The following is a 20,288-nucleotide window of genomic DNA, read 5'->3' on the forward strand; positions in this document are numbered from 1 at the left end:
TTATTTTCCCGTTTAATCTAATCCTGTTAGTAATCAAATTGTGCTTTATTACATTTTAAATCAAATGAAAATTGATTCATTGGAATTTGCCCTGCTGATCGTTTTGTAACAGTGCCATCATCATCATTTGGTAGCAGTGAAAAATATGAAAATCAATGGAAAGTAGACAATTTTTTGAATGACAAAACCAACAATATTATTTCACATAAAAATTTGTGGTCAAAAATATTTTCACGTAAGTGCATGAATGATGCACCTCGAAGTACAGTTGCTGCAAGCAATATGATAGATAAAGTTAATGAAAAAACTATTTCCAATTGTTAGCACGATACAAGTGTTGTCATTGATAGTACTTTTCTAGCAATAGGAACATGGTTTGATAATGAGAACGACACATACAAGCTTTATAATTCTTATCCACTGAAAGATGGATTTAGTGTAAGAAAGTTCACTTCGATAAAATGCATAGGGGTCAACTTGTGGAGGCCATGTTTGTCCTAAGCAAGGCTAAAAGAACTCGAGTGAAAGTGCAAAAAAGAATAGACTTGATATATGATGCGGTCATCCAGTGAAGATTGTACTAAGAAAGTTTTGTAATGGAAAATATGTTGTACATGTTTTATACATGATCACAACCAAACTTTGGCACCTCTTCACATGTCCGCCATATTGAGGTCGCATCTTAAAATGATGTCTTCACGTTCTGCAATGCAATAGGTGAACTAGCAAATATTGTTGGCGTTCTACTGAGGAAGCCATACAATTACTTTGTGAAGGTAGATGTCAGTTGCAAAATTGTGCCATTTACAAACATGGATTATAAAATGCACTTGAGGAGAAAAAAAACAGAGACCACAAAAATGGACACGCACTTCAGTTGATTACTTGCACAAGAAAATCAAACACTACACTGGTTTTTATAGTGCAATACAATTAGATGAAGATAGATATGCCATAAATATATTTTAAGCAAACTCAATGTCAAGAGTTTATTATTAATGCTCCAATGATCTTGTCTTTTGACATAATTATAAAGGTTAATACTCATCAGTTACCATTTGCCCAAGTTGTATGCGCAAACTATCATTTATGGAGTTGCATTTTTTTACTATAGTTTTGTTTGGTCAATATGTAGATCTTGAGTAGTTGTTCAAAGTCTTCATAGAAGCCATGAATGGGAAGCACCTCACATTGTGCTTATAAACAGTGAAAATGCAATTGCAGCGTGTGATCGCATGTATGGCAAATGCACAACATCGACCCTTTTTGTAGCATATCTTCAAAAATGTAACAAACAAATATGCCATATAATGAACCAAAAAGTAACTTCGAGGAAAGTTTTGCAAGTACTTACGCACAAAAATATTGAAACCTTTCAATATGCACAAGAACAAATAATCTGCACACATAACTTTGAAGAGAATATTTAGTTGCCAAGATTGTACAAAGACAAAAATATATGCATTAACATGCAAAATACAGTAGCTTCGTGCAGATTTGACACCAAAAAGCAAATAGTTGAGAGCATGCCTACTGCACTAAAAAACTAGTCAACTTTTGTTTTAACAATTTTTCAAAATGAATTATTCTATATATATATATATATATATATATATATATGTGTGTGTGTGTGTGTGTGTGTGTGTGTGTGTGTGTGTGTGTGTAGATTAATGGACAGACGTAAAAAGAGTGAGGTTGAAGGTGTGAAAACCTTCAAGACACACCCTCAACTTTGGGCATGAAAATGTTGATACAACCTGTAGCTCTACACCTCAGCTGCATTTGAAAGGTTTAAGATGAAAATTGTACCAGCCATGAATTGTAATGTAGGTGGGCATGCGAGAATCAAGTGTGCATGGGTACTATGTGGTATAGTAGGGAGAAGTGTCTCGAAAAAGGAGACATAAGTTACATATAAAGATGACAATATAGTGGTTGAATGTATGTGCAAAATGTAGGTTACATTATCATGCCTTGAATGTAAGGCCCTATACTTTTCTTGCATAAAATAAACAAAAAGTTAATTATGGAGGTAAATAGAATATAAATATATATTGTGGACATATGATAATATATAAATGCAAATCCATAAGGATATGGGATTTGGTCAACATGGAAGCAAGAAGTCAAAATTCATTGATGGAAGGAACATAGACTAGAGAAAATGATAGTCATGGAAGTCAAAAAGTAACTCATTTTCGTACATGGCATTGTGGATAATACTAACTATGAAATAAAAATAATATTTAATGAACATCACATGAGGACATTTAGTGTTTAGTACTCTTCCACTTCTTTTGTTAAATGGGAAGCTGTGTTTCTCACAATAATAGTAAATTAAAAATATTTATTCAAAAAGAAAAAAAAAAAGAAGGTGGAAAAGAAATTGACACAATTTTCAATTTAAAAGAGTGACCTTTTATTTTCTGCAATAGCTTTATGAAATAGATAACCAAAAAGAGAGGAAGAGAGAGAAGATATCTCTTATGTTGCATCCCTCCCTAGTCCCGAAGAATGAAGGTTGGTACAAGTGAAGTTGTGACTAGAGTTGAGTGAACATATGACAGTTTCTATTAGAAAATACTATATATATATATATATATATATATATATATATATATATATATAATGATGTGAATATATGTTTTTCAAAAGAAAGAAGGTGATTTGGATCAGTTAGAATATTGTGGAAGATGTTTTAGACAGTGTCATATTAAAAGATTTGTTGGCAGGCTTGTGACAATAAAGGTATGAGAAATATACTCACACAAGGCCAGGCATTGGGCTGGCCTGGCTGGATAAGAAGTTAAGCTTGGCCATGCTGCAGCCCGTGACTGCAACCTGGGCCTAGCACGACTGCCCATCCTAGCCTGGAGGCCTAGCCAGTTCAATTAGATTAAAAAAAATAATATAATTTAATATATAAAATAACTGATTATAACAAAAAATATAATTATATTGAACTAAAATAATATTAAAATAAGTTATCAGCTTAAATGGGGCCAACTCAGCGCGGGCCTGTGGGCCAGCCCGACAACCAATTTTATGGCCTGAGTCGGTTTGGGCACTGAGTACTGGTCGGTACGTGGCCCAATGCCCATCCCTATCCTTATATGGTCAAACATGTAGTTTATGCATTTTTCTATAAGGTAAATATATTTATGTATGAGAAATATTATTCCTACACCCGTGGAACATATTGTTTATGTATATTTTGGTTTGTAAATATTTATATATATGCATGGAAAACATTCCTACATAGATGAAACGTGTGGGTATGTAAATACAAGCATGAAGAAGGAATATATATAGGTATAGACATTTGTAAGAGGATCATATCATTTTTAGTATAGGATATATATCGTGTTTGGTGTAACAAGATGTATCAAGAATGCATATGAGTAAGACCACATATGTCGGGCACTAAACATTATATATTGCAAACACACAAACCTGTGTGAAACACGTAGCAATTGTAAGAACCAGCAAATCTGTTGTGGGACACGTGATAATTGTACGACACATTTAGCAACTTGTGAGATTTCTGTGCTAATTAATACGATATATGCAACAGCTTGGTTCTTACATTATGCTCAAGAGATCCACTTGCTGTGCTATGTACAAATAGTTGCATGTGATGCAAATATATTGTATCATGAAGATTTAAATTCCTCATTGTATTTTCTTATGCCTATTGTAGAGCGATTGATGTAATATTATTATGTGTAAACTTTCGTACTTGACTTCCTTACATATGTAAATTAAATAGCATGAAATAAGGGTGAGGCATTTGAGGTAGAGGTAGGAGCTCTCAAAGCACAAGGAACCAAACGCGAACTAACAGCCGTTGGACTTGAAGAACATTTGGGAGAATGGAACAACGAGAGGCAGTCATTATGAGCACTCTTAAACAATTAATGGCATGATGCATAACCTAGTGCTAAGTACCCTTTCAAATGGGAATAGTACAAGTGTGGTGATAGCAACAAATCACAAAGCAAAGGGTGTTATCCATAAAAACAGTTTTTGGAACTCAATCCAACAAAGCTCAATGAGAATGCAAAGCCGATGATGCTAAAGTTTGGATAAAAGGATATAGAGAAGACTTTCACCACCGTAGATGTTCCTGATGTGAAAAGGTTCAACATGGAAATTTCATGCTGAAGAGAGATGTAGAGAATTGGTGGCAAAGACAATGTGAGGTTATACTACTAATGAGGCTCGAGTAAACAAATTCACAAGGAGTCTCAAGAATGGATTGAGAAGTAAGATAATGAGCAGTTACCCAAAGGACTTATATGATGACATTGATATGTCTACTTGCTTTGAGGAGGATTGGAATAGGACCAATGGGATAGACAAGAAACAAGAATTATTCACACTCAAGTCGAAGATGGATCAATTTAAGAGGAAGATGATGATATAGCAAAGTCAAGAGAGAAGTTCAAAATGAAAGATTTCAACCAAACAAGAAGAGTGTCCCAAGTGTCTTCTTCAACATCTAAGCAAATCATATTAAATGGACATAAGAGTCTGTCTATATTATGGAATGAAGAGACATTACATTCGTGAATGTCCAAAGAAGAAAGGGAAGAGCAGAATGAAGGTGATGTATATTAGTCAACAGAAAAGAAGTTATCTAGAAGAAAGTACTCTGCTATGGTGGTGAACCTGAAACCCACATAACTTATTGAATGTATACTTCTTACAAACTCTTAGTACTAAAGCGAACAATGCCTTACTGACGGCTAGAAAATATCAGTGAAATATGGCCACGCATCAGTAATGATTTTTCTGATGTTTGCACTGATCGTTGGGGAAGAGAGCGTTGGAAAAAAATCAACACCGACATACCAGAGCAGTGCGTTGGTGTAGGGACCATCACCGTCGTGCCAAACACGTAGGTAAATATAGATTATTACCGATGTCCAAGCATATAGGTATAATATGTTTTACCAACATTGCCTTGGACATTAGTAAAACATCATACCGACAATGGTGTTGAACCTCGATAAAAACTTTTACCGACAATTCTTTGTATGTTGGTAAAACTTTAACCAACATTCAACAAACATTGCTATTAATCTTTATCGATGCAACTTTATGCATTGGTGAAAGTGTTTTTTTTTTTTCTTAATTCGCATAGGATTTTTTTTTTTCGAAAATCAAAAGTACATATACAATTAATTAACTTACTTACATATTCCATGTATCAAATGAAACAAATAAAACATATAAATGTTCATAAACCAAACAAGCATCTATAACAACAGATTCACTATACTTCAAAGTTACAAAAACATAAACATAAATTGCTCTTACGTTAATGTCATCGTCGATGTGAAAATCATGCAAAGTTTGGTGGTGTCGGCATGTCTACAATGAACATTAAGAAAATATGTTACGACTATCAGAAATGAAGTTTAACAAATAAAACTCATTACATAAAAGTAAATATTATTTAACATGTGTCACTAAGCTATTGTACCATAAACTAAGTAACTTGAGCTTGAAATTCTTGGAATTGCTACTGAGATTGAAAAAACTTTATCCTTCAATTAATGCATTTTCTTTTTTCAGGGTACATATGACGCTCAAATTAAAAGATGAATTGAACTGAGAAGGACTTACACCTAGGTCCATCATTTGTATTCTATCATGTCTTTCTTGTCTCATCACTCAGGAGTACACGTTATTACTTTTTGGTGTACCTTGCACCCCTTTAGGCCTTGTTTGGAATGTCTGTGAAGAATGTAATTCTTTGAGTATATGATAACATATACTATACCGAGATAGAAGAATATAATCGTTTGAATAAGACTTACAATACAACATTGGTTTGAGGGTTTGAGTAGTTTTGGTTCTTATTGGTCCTAGTAGCAACAAACAACTTAGCACATGAAGTCTCCTCAAAACTTTCCCCAAACTGTATATTGCAATACAAGATATTAGTTGCTATGTGTAGTTATATAATACATGAACACAAATAACGTGTACCTTATTCTCCTTGAAACATGCAAAGCTCTCTATGCCAGTGGTAGGCGAATACTTCTATTTAGCACGTGCTTGTGCATTTTTTTGTTGATTTCCTAAAATAAGAAAACACTTTAATATGTGAAATACATACAATTTTTCTATGTAATGTTGTCTTTATATTACAAACTCATTAGTATATGAATGTCATATACATACATTTGATTTATCTTTACCAAAATAGTTGGTAATGGACTCCCAATAATCTTGTGTAATGTTGTACTTATTTATGAATTTCGCTACTTTGGCAACAATGTGAGGACCTATAAGTTCTTCAAATAATTTTTTACACTCATGCCTCCAATATTTGTATGGTCGTTCATATTCATGTACAACCCACTTCTGTAGAGGTGTTTCTTCGTGTTGGAATTCATATTCCTCATGTTTCTATATATTAAAGTGGATGTCATTATAATACTTCATTATAAACAATTTCTATAAAAATATTACATATATGTACACGCAACTGTAGATCTGTAATGAATGAAGATGGAAGCTCAAACAAAAATTATGATATAACAATGGTGCGGCAACAGGATCGTACGTCTATGTATCTATGTATCGATGTAAGTTGTATATTGTGCCTCTCTTACATTAGGTTGGCCCAATGGGTTTGAGATGCTTTGAGTCATTTCTTAAGTTCACAGTGGCCAAAGCTCAAGTATTGACATGTGTATTTCTACTTAGAGGGCCTACAAGTACATCAAATAAGGTTGATACACATGAAATACAATCTGTTCATAGTCTAATGAACTATAAGTTCTTTCATATTCATTACTAAGAGGATATGCATCAGTTGTTTGCTCTTCACTACTAGCATTATCGCTCACCATGGTTTTGTATTCTTCTTTCGTATGTGAGTCAGTCTCATATATCGAAGGAATTGCATCTCTTCTTTTATATGTATTCTTCATCTGTATCACATAAAGAAAACAAACATTATATTAGTTTCAACTATTTACATAAAATTACAAGAAAATAATATGTACAGAATGGATTCATAAATGGATTTGTATAATGCAAGGACATAAAGAAACATAATCATACCAATTATTAACCAATATTTCATGTTTTTCATCCATAACCCAATGTATATCAGCATCTTCATGGTCAGCTTAATTATTTGATGAGTTTTATATATCTATATCACACTCTATCATATGTCCCAATATATTGTACAAGTCTCCTATTTTGGTTTTAATAGCAACTTTCCAATTATTATTTACTAAATCCATTACATAAAAAACTTGTTGAGATTGAGATGCCAAAATAAATAGTTCATCATTCATACATCTAGTCGATGGTAACACATGTGAACCCAAATTCATCAACTTGAATGCCTCTATAATGTGCAGTCAAGACATCACACCATCCACATTTTAATAACACATATTTTAGTTTCTCACAATAACTGACCTCCATTATATTAGTGATGTATCCATAATATTGCATAATTCAATGATAAAACATGCTACACAATTCTTAAATGATGTCACAATTCAAGTGGTTCAAGAAAATTATAAGTCTTCAGTTGTTCAAACAATTCGTTGAACACTTGGTGGGTAGGTAAAAAGGTTAGGGGCCAAAAACATTTAAACATCCAAAAACAAATTCAAATGACAACCAATCAATGTAATATTTTGTAAATAAGTATATGTGTAGTTGAAAGACACGATCAAAATTTGACGCAAGAATGTGGCCATAATGTACCAGAATCTGGCAATGACAAAAATTAGAAAAAAAATAAGGTTTTGTGTTTGTGTGGAGATTTTATGCAATTAATATATCAAATTGCAAGTACTAAGCTCAACAAGCATTTTTGCAAACTTTCATGGCCAAATACTACTGGAAAACAGTGACATATCGCCACAAAAATTAGATATATAACCTACAAGTTTGTTATAACCTAAAATCATTAACAAATAAACAAAAAATGAGTGAAGAGATTGAGGAACCAACGTTTTAATCTTTTAGTCATCCAAAAATGACGAAGAACACCTATACTCACTAGAAAAATGTGGTAACTACTAGAGGGAAAAAAGGAAGAGAAAAGAAGAGGGGAGAAGAATAAAAGAGAAGGTTCAGGTAGAGTTAATAAGTCGGGGAAGCCTTTACCAATGCGTGAGAGATGTCAGTAAAGACCCTACTCAAAAACGTTGGTAAAATTGGTGGGGTAACTTTTTTCGATGTCCATAGCACGTCGGATAAACTAACATTGGCGATGTTTGGTAACACTTTGATAAAAGTAGAGTTTTATTGATTCACATAATAAACATCGATATTTTTTTGCCGAAAAAAAATTTCACCGATGCAAGCATGATCATGCGTCAATAAAACTAGCTTTTTTTTATCAACGTCTGCGAAGTGGACATTGGTACAAGTACTTTTTACCAGTGTTCAGATCTGGATGTCGATAAAAGTTTTCACTTTAGCGACGTTTGCAAACGGACATAGGTAAAAGTCCAACTTCTAGACATCCTATTGCCACACATTGCTAAAGGCTGTTTTTCACCAACATCTTCCTTTAGATATAATGAATCTTCACTGACATTTGCCTCATGACATCGGTAAAAGTTGCCTTTCACTAATATCAGTTTTTGCATGTGTCGGGGAATCCTTTTTTTTTGTAGTGTCTCATTAGGCTTATTTTTATTTTATTCCGATGCAACACATTCATCTATTTTCAAAAAGTTCGTTGAACTTTTGAACGTAGAAGAAAAAAAATATGCCATATGAACTACATGTTACTACACTAACAGGGAATAGAGGCATATGCATAATATATTTAAAGGACATCAAAGTATAATACAAGAATATCCACTATCATCTCAATTAGTGGTAATGGACATGGTAAGATATGACATAATCTTAAGAATGGATTGATTATATAACCACTATATAAGTAAGGACTATAGAAGGAAAAAATAAAAATTTGTCTAGGAAATCCATAATGGGTAGAGTTTGGAGTGCACAAATATCAAGATGACAAAAAAGTTGATCGTCTTAGAAATTAAGGCAAAAAGGTACATGGAAAATGGGCGCATGACCTATTAAAGATTTTGTTAATGTGTTCCTAGAAGACTTACTTGGATTACCCCCAAGAGCAAGAAATAAAATTTGGGATTGAATTAATATGAAGGATGACTCCTATTTTGAAAGCTCCATACAGGATGACACTAGCAGAACTCAAAGAGCTAAAGAAATAGATTTGACACTTATCTAGCAAGGGCTTCATTAGACCAAGTGTATCACCTTGAGGTGAAACATATTGGGCCGGGTCAAGTCTGATCAATTACAAACCAAGGGTTGCTTTATTAATGACCCAAGCCTAGCCCAAACTTGGCCCATTGGGCCCTAGCTACCCATTGGGGCTCAGTTTGGAGACCACCCTTAATTTGGCTATTTCAAGGGGCAGGCCAAGGAGTTAGTATGGGACAACAATGATGATGTTGATGAAATTGTTGGAGGTGCCATTTTGGTTTACTAATCTAATGTGAGAATTTGCTCCCACCAATGTCATATTGATAGAGTTGAAGACAATTCATAGTTCTAGTAGATGATAGATATGAAGAGTTATCATCCGTATTGACCATGCTTTTTAACTTTTTCCAATGGGAGTTCAAATTTTACCCCAGTATTTTGATGACCAAATGCTCAAAAAGAGGTGCATGGTGGGATAATGTGCAGCGGCAAAAACACACAACACTAGCATGGTTTTGTGAGTGGTCTAAACCTGAAAGAAATGAAACAAAGAGGAAAAAGAAGAAGAATAACAAGAAGAAGAAAAACAAAGAAGGGGAAGAAGTTGAAAAGGAAATGGAAAAGGAGGTGTTGTCTGTTAAATAAAGCCTCCATGTTCTCCCATATTCAACTTTCTTTTAAATAAACTTTCGGTGATAGCATTGTAAGTTTAAGGGGGGTGTTAAGAAATAGGGTATATGTAGACAGATATTACCTATGTTTATGTATGTATATACATATATAAATATATGTTAATATTCGTATTTAGGATGCCTTAGTTAGATGGATGTTACCATAGTTAGGATTTACTTTTTTATTATTTTCTTTGTTTGTTTTTGTTCTAGCCGTTGGCTAGACACTATTCTTTGTACAAATTTAAGCTATGGTGTACAACATTTCTCTATTCATTTAAATGAAGATTATACTTTTTTACTTGGACTTAGTGCCTATTTCTATTGTATGCTTCATTAGTGACCATTGCAATCACGTTTTTATGGTATTAGAGCCAGTTTTGGGCTGGTTTGTTGTGGAATTCTGAAGGTTGGTTGATGCTCTATTTTTGAAGCCTGATTCATCAAGAATCTACTTGTTTGCTGCTATCTAAAGTTGAGTATTTTTCTGTTGTATTGATTGTGGTTCACTGCTGCTTCCCCAACTAGCTATCATCCACCAACTATTTGGTGAAACGTCCAAAGGTATCACTTAATCTTCTACTGCAGATTTTATAGAAGACTCCAAAGTTTCGATCGAATGATGAAACTGTCATAATTCATACAAGATAGATGAAACCAACTATATGTTATAGGCAAAATATTTGGAGATGCACATCAAAGGAAAATATCTATAGGGTTTCATAAGAGGTATGTCAATCCCTCCTCTTAAGTTAACTAAAGTAGAAAATGGGATTGTGAAATAATTAGATGGGGAAGAAATACAAAATGCTATGAATGAATATTATAAGAAATTAGATGATTGGGTAGCCAAGAACTTTATGATTAAAAAATGGATTTATGGAAGTATTGAACCTAGAATTGTCCAAAATTTTATGTATTATGAAAAAACTAGTGAAATATGAGAACATCTCAAAGAAATATTTACCCAAAAAAATGTGGCCCCAAAGTATCTATTGATTCAAAAAACCCAAAATATCAAACATGGAGAGAAAAATGTTAGAGATTATTTTATGAAAATCTCTAATGTGTGGAATGAGTTAGATCGACTTAGTCCTAAAATAAGAATGAATTGTAAGTGCCATGAGATTAAAAGAGATGAAGTCAATGGATTTAGATTTTTTCAAGGACTATGACCCAAATTTGAACAAATAAGGTCCACCCTTCTATCTTTAGCCTCTTCTCCACTCATTCATGAACTTCTTACGAAATTAAGTGGAGAAGAAACTATAATGAAATTATCTAAAGAAATGGATAGTGTCCTTATTTCCAAACAAGAAGAAGAAAAAGTTTTAGCTGCTTCTAGACACGGAAACAACATTAGATCTTCTAGGACACCTCACTTTAAAAATCAAAATAGAGGTGAATATAAGGTTGTTTGCCATTTTTTGTCATGGACCGGGTCACATAAGGCCTAGTTGTCCAAAGTTGAATAATGAAGGACAATCACAAAACTATAGAGAGAATTTACTCAAAGGATGAACTTTCTCAAAGGAGGAACTTCATACCCTCAAGGCGAGCAACACAGCCGAGGAGCTTCATACCCTTAAGGTGAGCAACACAACCCTAGACAATTTGATCAAAGGAAAGTTGCAAATGTTCAAAATAAAGGATGTGATTTTACATCAATCTCCACAACGTTGAACCAAATCATGACGACTCTTCAACCCATAATCAATGAGTCAAATTTCGGAGCACTAACAACAATGGCTTCCACCTCCAACACCCCCCGTATGATTCCTTGGCTTCTAGATTCTGGTGCAGTTTTCATATGACACCAAACATATAATCCTTGACCATTTTTGGACAAGCAAGAAAAGAATCAAATATAGTTACCGCTGAGAGCGTTAAAGGAATTGAGAATTTTGAAAAACAATTTAGTAAGAAAAAGTTCTTTGTACCAAAAGTCATTTATGTCCCTAGACTTAATCTTAACTTACTTTTTGTATCTCAAATTTCAGATCTTGGTTTTGATATAGGTTTCTCATCAAATAGATGATTGGTGTAGGATCACCAAACCATGAGATTGATTGGGGAAGGTTTTAGAAAGGGGGACCTTACTATAAGAACAATTTATGTATGTCAAAAATGTAGACATCATTGTTTGGCATCAAAGATTAGGTCATCCAAACATTACAAAATTATCTATGATGACTCCTACGAAGGATATTTGTATTGAGAATTTTAAATGTAATGATTGCATACGTGGAAAAATGAAATATTTATCTTTTTGACAAAGAAACTTCTTTTCCTCTACGCCCTTTGAGCTTGTCCATTATCATGTATAGGGGTCCTCCCCTATCATGTCAAAAGGAGGGTTATTGCATTATGTGATATTCGTTGATGATTTCACTAGATATTATTGGATATATTTCCTAAGATTCAAATCTAAAGTTTTTAAAATGCTCAAAAAATTTCACAACTTGGTATAAACACAGTTTGATGCTTAATTAAAAATTCTAAGGACTGATTCTGGAGGTAAATATATTCTAAATGGATTCAAAAGATATTTAGAAAACTATAGAATAGTTCATCAAATCATGTTCAAGAACACCTCAACAAAATGGACTTTTTGAAAGAAAACATAAGCACACAGTCGAAACAGCAAGAACTCTTCTTATTACAAAAAACATACCTAAAAACTTTTGGGCTAAAATAACTTTTGCTTCTATTTATCTCACAAATAGAATGTCTTCAAAAATTTTAAATAATACAACTCCTTTCGAAAAATTGTTCAAGTATGAACCCAATCTCAACATGCTTTATATTTTTTGGATGCAAATGTTTTGTTTTTCATGACAAGACTGATAAACTAAGTTTCAAGGTTATTGAATGTTCATTCATTGGTTATTCTGAGATACAAAAAGACTACAAATGTTATGACCCAGTCAAAGACAAAATCATAGGTTCAAGGTATGTAAAGTTTCATGAAGAAGAAAATGGATTTGAAAATAATGGAGAGCCACAACACAACAATGATCATTTATTCAAGTATATCTCTCAATGTTGTGATGATGAAATATATGATATTCATGATAGCAACATTAATGATGATGATGATAGTGGAGTAGCCAAGAACATAATCACATATCATAGAAGAAACAGGCAACAAGACACTGGTGAAGAAGAGTATAACAACTTGTCGTGCCCATGGTTCGGCGGCTTCCAACCCGCCCCCTAACAGTTTCGGTTTCAACCCCGAAAGGTTAGAAACCATGACAATCAACTATACAGAAACCCTCTTTATAAACCATTGAAGATCTCTCACAATCTTTAATACGAGACTAAACTTTTGGAGATTTACAATCAACCTCCCTTAAGGAACACACGTTCATGCATGTGGGACCTCAGATCCGAGTGTTGAAACCTGGTTTTGATACCACTATAACAACCTGACCCACTCCTGGGTTCAGGCCCGTGGTTCGATCGATCTCAACTTGCTCCCTAACAGTTTCGGTTCCAAGCCCAAAAGGCTAGGAATCAGGACAATCATCTATACATAAATCTTATTTATAAACCATTGAAGATCTCTCACAATCTTTAATATGAGACTAAACTTTTGGGGTGTTACAAAGAACATCATGAGACTATTGATCTTCAACGAACTTCAAGTGAAGAAAACCTTAGAAGATCCACTAGAAATGTAAGACAACTCAATAGGTTTGTGTCATATGAGACTTTTACCCCAACAGATAGAGTTATAATCAATGTCATTCACTCTCACTTTGAACCATCTACATTTAATGAAACCTCCAAATATATTGAGTGGAAGAATCCTATGTTAGAAGAACTGAATGCCTTGAGAAAAAATCAAATATGAAAAATGCAAGATTTACGTACAAGAAAAAAGACTATTGAATGCAAATGGGTATAAAAGGTGAAAACAAAGAGTGATGGATCTTTATAGAGATATAAAGCTAGGCCTGTAGGTAAAGATTATACTCAAGAATATGGTATTGACTATGAAGAAACATTTGCTTATGTACCTAAACTGACTACTGTTATGACTCTTATGACTTTAACATCCATTAAAAACTGGAGTATTTATCAAATAAATGTTAAAAATGTTTTTTTAAATAGAGATGTTATGCAAGAAGTTTACATGGAAGCACCACCAGGTTTCTCTCCTATAAGGAAAAGTTCTTAGACTTAAGAAGACTGTATATGGTATCAAACAAGCACCTAAACCTTGGTTTGACCGTTTTAATTTTGTTATCTCTAATTATGGATTTCAATCTTGCTTAACTGACACTACTTTGTTTGTTAAGAATACTACTATAAGTATCATAATCCTCTTATTATATGTTGATGATATGATCATAATAGGTAGTGACAAAGAAGGAATTAAAGAATGTAAGAACTTACTACAAAAAACTTTTCAAATGAATAATTTAGGTTTTCTAATGTACTTTTTGGGTATTGAGGTTACATACTCCATTAAAAGCTATTTTTTGTCACAAATTAAGTTTTCCGCAAAGGTTATTGCTAAGCCAGGTATAACATATGGTAAGATCACATAAACTTCTGAAATAATAGGAAGCAAAATAAAGCTTGATGATAAAATTCATTTTACTAATCTCACTCCTTATCACCAGCTTGTGGGATCCTTAATGTATCTTAGTATCACTAGCCATGATATTACTCATGCAGTTCATACCATATATCAATTTCAACATGTTCCATCAACAGTTCATATGGGAGTTGTTCTTCGTATCATTAGATATATCAAAGGGACAATAAATAAGGGAGTATTTATAGCACCTTCTTCCTCTTTAAACTTGATTGCTTATATTGATGTTGATTGGGGAGAAGATCCAAATGATAGACACTAAACTACTATGTTTTGAATTTTTTTAGGAGAATCATTCATACCATGAAAGTGCAAAAAGTAACAGAAGGTCTCTCTTTCTTCTACTGAAGCTGAATATCGAGTCATGGCCTCCACAACCATGGAAATTATCTAGCTTCGTCAAATGTTCCTCGATATGAGAACAAGAATAGAAGAACCCACTGATTTGTGTTGCGACAACAAGAATTCTATCTACATTACCAAGAATCAAACGTTTCATGAACGAACCAAGCATGTCGAAATGGTTTGTCATTATGTTCGTAAAGAATTTCTGAAGAAAACCATTAGACTTTCATATATGTCATCAAAATTTCAGTTAGCTGATTTGTTAACAAAGCCTCTATGTTCTCCCAGATTCAACTTTCTTTTAAATAAACTTTGAGTGATAATACCGTAAGTTTAAGGGAGAATGTTAAGAAATAGGGTATATGTAGACGAATATTACCTATATTAATGTATGTATATTACATATATGGGTATATGTTAATATTCGTATTTAGGATGCCTTAGTTAGATGTTATCATAGTTAGGATTTACTTTTATTATTATTATTTTTTTTTTTTGGTTCTAGCCGTTGGCTAGTTCAGTCTTCCTTCTTGTATAAATAGGCATACTATTCTTTGTACAGATTTAAGATGTGGTGTATAACATTTCTCTATTTATTTAAATAAAGATTGTACTTTTCTACTTGGCCTTACGCCCCTGTTTGGTTGGAGGGAAAGAGAGGGATTGAACAATCAATCATTTGTTTGGTTGATTAGTTAGAAAAAAGAGAAAGGAAAGAAAATTAAAAAGTTTGTTTGGTTGCAAAGGAAGGAAAAAGAAAGGAAAATGTAGTGTAAATCCAATCCTTCCAAAATTGGAGGGATTGGGAAGGAAAGGAAGCGTCTCCTCCTTTCTACCCACAATACCTCTTCCACCCACGAGTCTTTCTATCAAAAAGCACAAAAAGGAAGAGCACGAACTGTTGAGGCCTCCTCCCCTACGTGAGAAACAGGGGACACCGATTTCCACCCATCGTTTCATTGGCTGGCTTTCTCTCCATAGGCAACCTCTCACCTGAGATTGCATAGGAAGGACCCCCATTCAATCGCGGATCCAACAGTCCCGAGCTAGACCGGATTGGTGACTGAAGCCGGCTGAAATTGCTAGAGTTCCGGCCACCTCTCCTTCTGTGAGACCTTGTTCCAACACCGTCTGAGAAGCGCTGCTTAGAATTCTAATGCAAACCTGTTGCCATATCATCATTTGTGAAGGGTAGAAGAGAAAGGAGTTTGGTCACTCTGGTTTCTTCGTGCAACCCCTTGACTGGTTTCACTTGTTCTTGAAACAAGGTGTGTTTTTCTATTTTCTGTTGCTGCATTTTTCTGTTTTTCATTGTTGCCTACCTCGTCACTGAATACTATGGATTACTCATAGCGCCATATTATTAGATATGGTGAGGAAAACATGGCAACAATGGGCCTCAGACTTGCTTAACCTTTTGCAAACAAAATTGGATCATGTATCAAACCATTTTACTCATATGCTATTCTTTGTCTTCATTTAACGTGAATGGAATTGCAACATCATTGTTCTTCACTGTTGTTTTTGATGGACAATGAGATGCATAAACTGGGGAATTCTGGTAGTTTGGCATGTGGAGGAAGAGGCGCTTCAATAGCAAAGACATTTTCAAAGGCTTTTCCCTAGTCGGCCTTAACAGTAGCCCCTTTCAATGACTCTATGAACAAGCTCCCTAATGCCCTAAATGGATGAAAGCCACCAATGTCTGATGTGATTTTGTCTTTCAAACTGACTATGCACATAAAATGTTGATATCATTTATCAAAGTTCAAATGGATAGCAAGCACTACTGCTGCCATGTCAAAGCTTAAAAAGTTTTCTCTTGAAGAAATTAAAAGAAGCTTGAATAGATTGGCTTGTCATAAATTTATGTTAACAGAGTATTGGCCAAAATAGTGATTGTAGTACCTATAAGAATTTGCATTGGACGTTGTCCTTCTGTTACAGTCTTTCTAATAAATTTTCAGTTGGTCATGACTTCCATCTATTTCTGTAATCGTTTCAACCAACTTGTTAGTGTGAATCCATTTCATTTAATGACACAGATCCTGAAGAGACTGATACAGTGAAAGACAAGCAAAAATGGAGAACTTTCATTCAAAGGACAAGGACTCATCCCCCAACACAAGTTTGCAGAAAATATTTCTCTAAAAATGTAGTGGAAAGCAGATCTAACATAGTTAGCAAACAGGTCAATCTTGAAAATCAATGAAATTGTAAATTGCATAATTTTATTTCTAGCAGACTTGAACCTCCTTTGCTGAAAGCAGTTGTAGGTGTTGCAGTAGTCCTTTCCACGTAGATAGATCACGTGCTACTGCTTCACTTGGAGATTCTTTGAAACCAATGAAATTGCTAACTGTAGAATATTTTCATTCTCAAATAACATGAGCTCTTACATTGAGAGAAACTTTAGGCATTGCTTCAGTCGTTTCCTCATAGATAGATCATCTGCCACTGCCTCACAAAGTGATGGTGCTTTGAAGTTGTGAGTCTCATCAGATTGAGATGTCATTGTCTCCATCAACCAAGTAGATCTAAGACAACTATCAAATTCTCAAACATCTTCTACTGTTATTTGATAATCTATATGACTTTCCTAAACTTGTTTTACTTTGCATGTAGCTAATAACAATGAAGAAGAATCAAATATATACAGATGGAGGAAAGACTGATAAGATACAATGGAGCCAATCTATGGATGATGTGCTCATTGATGCATTACTACTTCAACAAATAATAGGTAATAGAGTGAATGACATTTTTACTATAACTGCGTATGATAATGTTGTGACAAAACTAAACAATCAGTTGGATAAAATGCTCACCAAAGATCATATAAAAAATCGAATGAATACATTGAAGTCTAACTTCAGTAGCTTTTATGACATCTTTAAAAGTGGTATGAGTGGATTTAGCATTGATTCAATGATAAATATGTGGACTGTTGAACCCGAAGTATGGAAGCAACTAATATAGGCACCTAATTTTAATTTTAGCAATTTAATTATTTTTTATAATCAAAATTTTATGTTAAATATGAGTTTCTTTGCCGTTGTTATCTTTTTTTGTGTGTTTTTTATAGGCAAATCCAATGGCAAAAGAGTTGGATGATGACACCCGTTTCAAACTATGAGAAGTTAGTAAATTTATTTGGTAATGATAGAGCAATAGGGGAAGGATTGATGATAGCGAAAGAAAAGCACAATCGAATGACTTCAGCATGTGAGAGTACTGGCGATACAATCCAGTTTATTGATGAAATAGTTTCTCAAATTCAAGCAGTATTTGAACCATTTATCAACCTAGGAGACGAGTATGAAGTCCACATTGAGCCCAACACAGGTTCAATGTCAAAGCGTAAAAGGAAGAGAAGTGCAAATGAAGATGATTTAAAAGAGATTGAAATAATGAAAAATGTCTTTGAGAGAGTTGCTAATGCAATTGAAAAAAATAATGTGGTACCAGAGCCAAACATTTAAATAAATATTTTAAGGATGACATATTTCCAGCATTTGAAGTCATTAGTTTTGAAGAAGAGTTACAAACCAAAGCATATCTCTATCTTAATGATGATGAAAAAAGGATGAAAACATTTTTTGCTTGTCTTTTTTTGAAGCGAAATAATGTTTTACTTAGGATGCTTAGTAGAGCTGGAGTTGTCTAAGACATAAATGTTATTTTTTATTTTGCTATATGATTTCTTTTTGTCTTTAGACAATTATTATGTTTTCCAACATTTTGTTTCATTGATTTAAATTTTTGTTAAATTTATTACTATAGAATGAAATGTCGAGTGTAAGTGTGGTTCCTCTTTTATTGAGTGCCCATATAGTGATTGTTTTTTTATGGTTAATATTAATTTTTGATGTTTTCAATCTCTCTCTCTTTCTGGTCTCCAATTCGACTGGAGGACATGTTTTAACAACATTGACATCTTGGTGCCATCTCATGAAAACTGAACCAAACGAGAGATTGAAGAGTTTCTTCCAAGTTACATTCATTACCTGGTGAATTTGCTTTTCTGCACACATTTTCGTTGTCTTTCGAGTCTGTTTCTGTCCTTGAATCGTAAGGTTCGACATTCTTGCTGCATCTACATTAATTGCATTTTTTATACAAAAACTGTACCAAATCAAGGTCATGAGTTCCGATCAAAACGAACCCCTTTTGACCAAAGCTGACTAAAGCTCGATGAATTCGAGCTTAGTATGAGTCTAGTTGGGTCAGGCCCAACCCGTTAACACTCTCTCAAGGGTATGGAGCATGGACTCTCCGTTGAACACAAGACAAAGCTCTACTAGAATGGAAACCTCTCAATTTTTTAAACATTTTGAATGTTAGAGGTATTATTGTAAAATATTATAAATTCTATGGTTTCCTTTCTTTTATGCAGTCCAAATAAACATGATTTTAACCTTTTTCATTTCTGTCCAACAAACTTTATAATCACCTATTTTCTTTTATTTCCTTTTCATTCCATTAATTTCTCATTCTCTTTCCCTCCCTTTCCTTTCGTTTCCTTTCCATCCCTCCGTTTCCTTCCTTTCCTTTCCATCCCTCCCTTTCCTTCCCTTTCCCTCCATCCAAACAAAGCGTTAGCGCCTATTTCTGTTGTATGCTTCATTAGTGACTGTTGCAGTCATGTTTTCAGTGCCATGACGCAGAGCATGGAGTGAATGAGGGCCATGTTTAGAGGAGCAAGATGGGTGTTTGAGAAACCAATTAAGGTACATTAAGGAGGTTAGTCTCAAATGACATGAAAGTTGGGAAATTTAATGGGATTCAAATGAACGTTTTGTGACTCGAAATAGTTTTTGAAAATCACATATACTTCTATCAAATACAGCGAGGTTTAATAGAAACTCTTTTAAAATTAAAAAATTGTTGACATTCAGATGAACTTGAGATAATATTGAATTTGACACGAAAGGCAATGCAATTCAAGTAAAATTATTTTGAGATTGACTTGAAATCATTAGAGACTTAACAAAATTAAAAACTGTCCTAAAATTAAAGCAAACCTATACAGAATGTTCTTGAATTTGTTTTGAAAATTGAGATAAGTTCAACGCAATAAAATCCAAGGAAATCTATATTAAACTAAATGAAAATATCTTGGATTCCGGAACAACGTGTCCAATTGTTGATCATTATATCCAATTGAAAATCATTACGGCAAAAATAGTTGAAAACTTCCTTGATTTTCTGGAGTGACAGAAGAATGCACGACAATTGTATGAAACATTGTAAGAAAATGTATTTTGGAAAACAATTGGAAAATGGTCTAAAACAATTGAGAAATAACCAAGAAAAATAATTGACACTAACTTTAAATAAGGAAAAGTTGACAAAAAAATATGTGCAAAAAGAAAATTTAAAGCACGCACACAATGGGTAACATGAGAAGAGATCATATTTCGTGAGCC

The sequence above is a fragment of the Nymphaea colorata genome, chromosome 5 (assembly GCF_008831285.2).
Source record: "Nymphaea colorata isolate Beijing-Zhang1983 chromosome 5, ASM883128v2, whole genome shotgun sequence".
Classification (NCBI taxonomy): domain Eukaryota; kingdom Viridiplantae; phylum Streptophyta; class Magnoliopsida; order Nymphaeales; family Nymphaeaceae; genus Nymphaea; species Nymphaea colorata.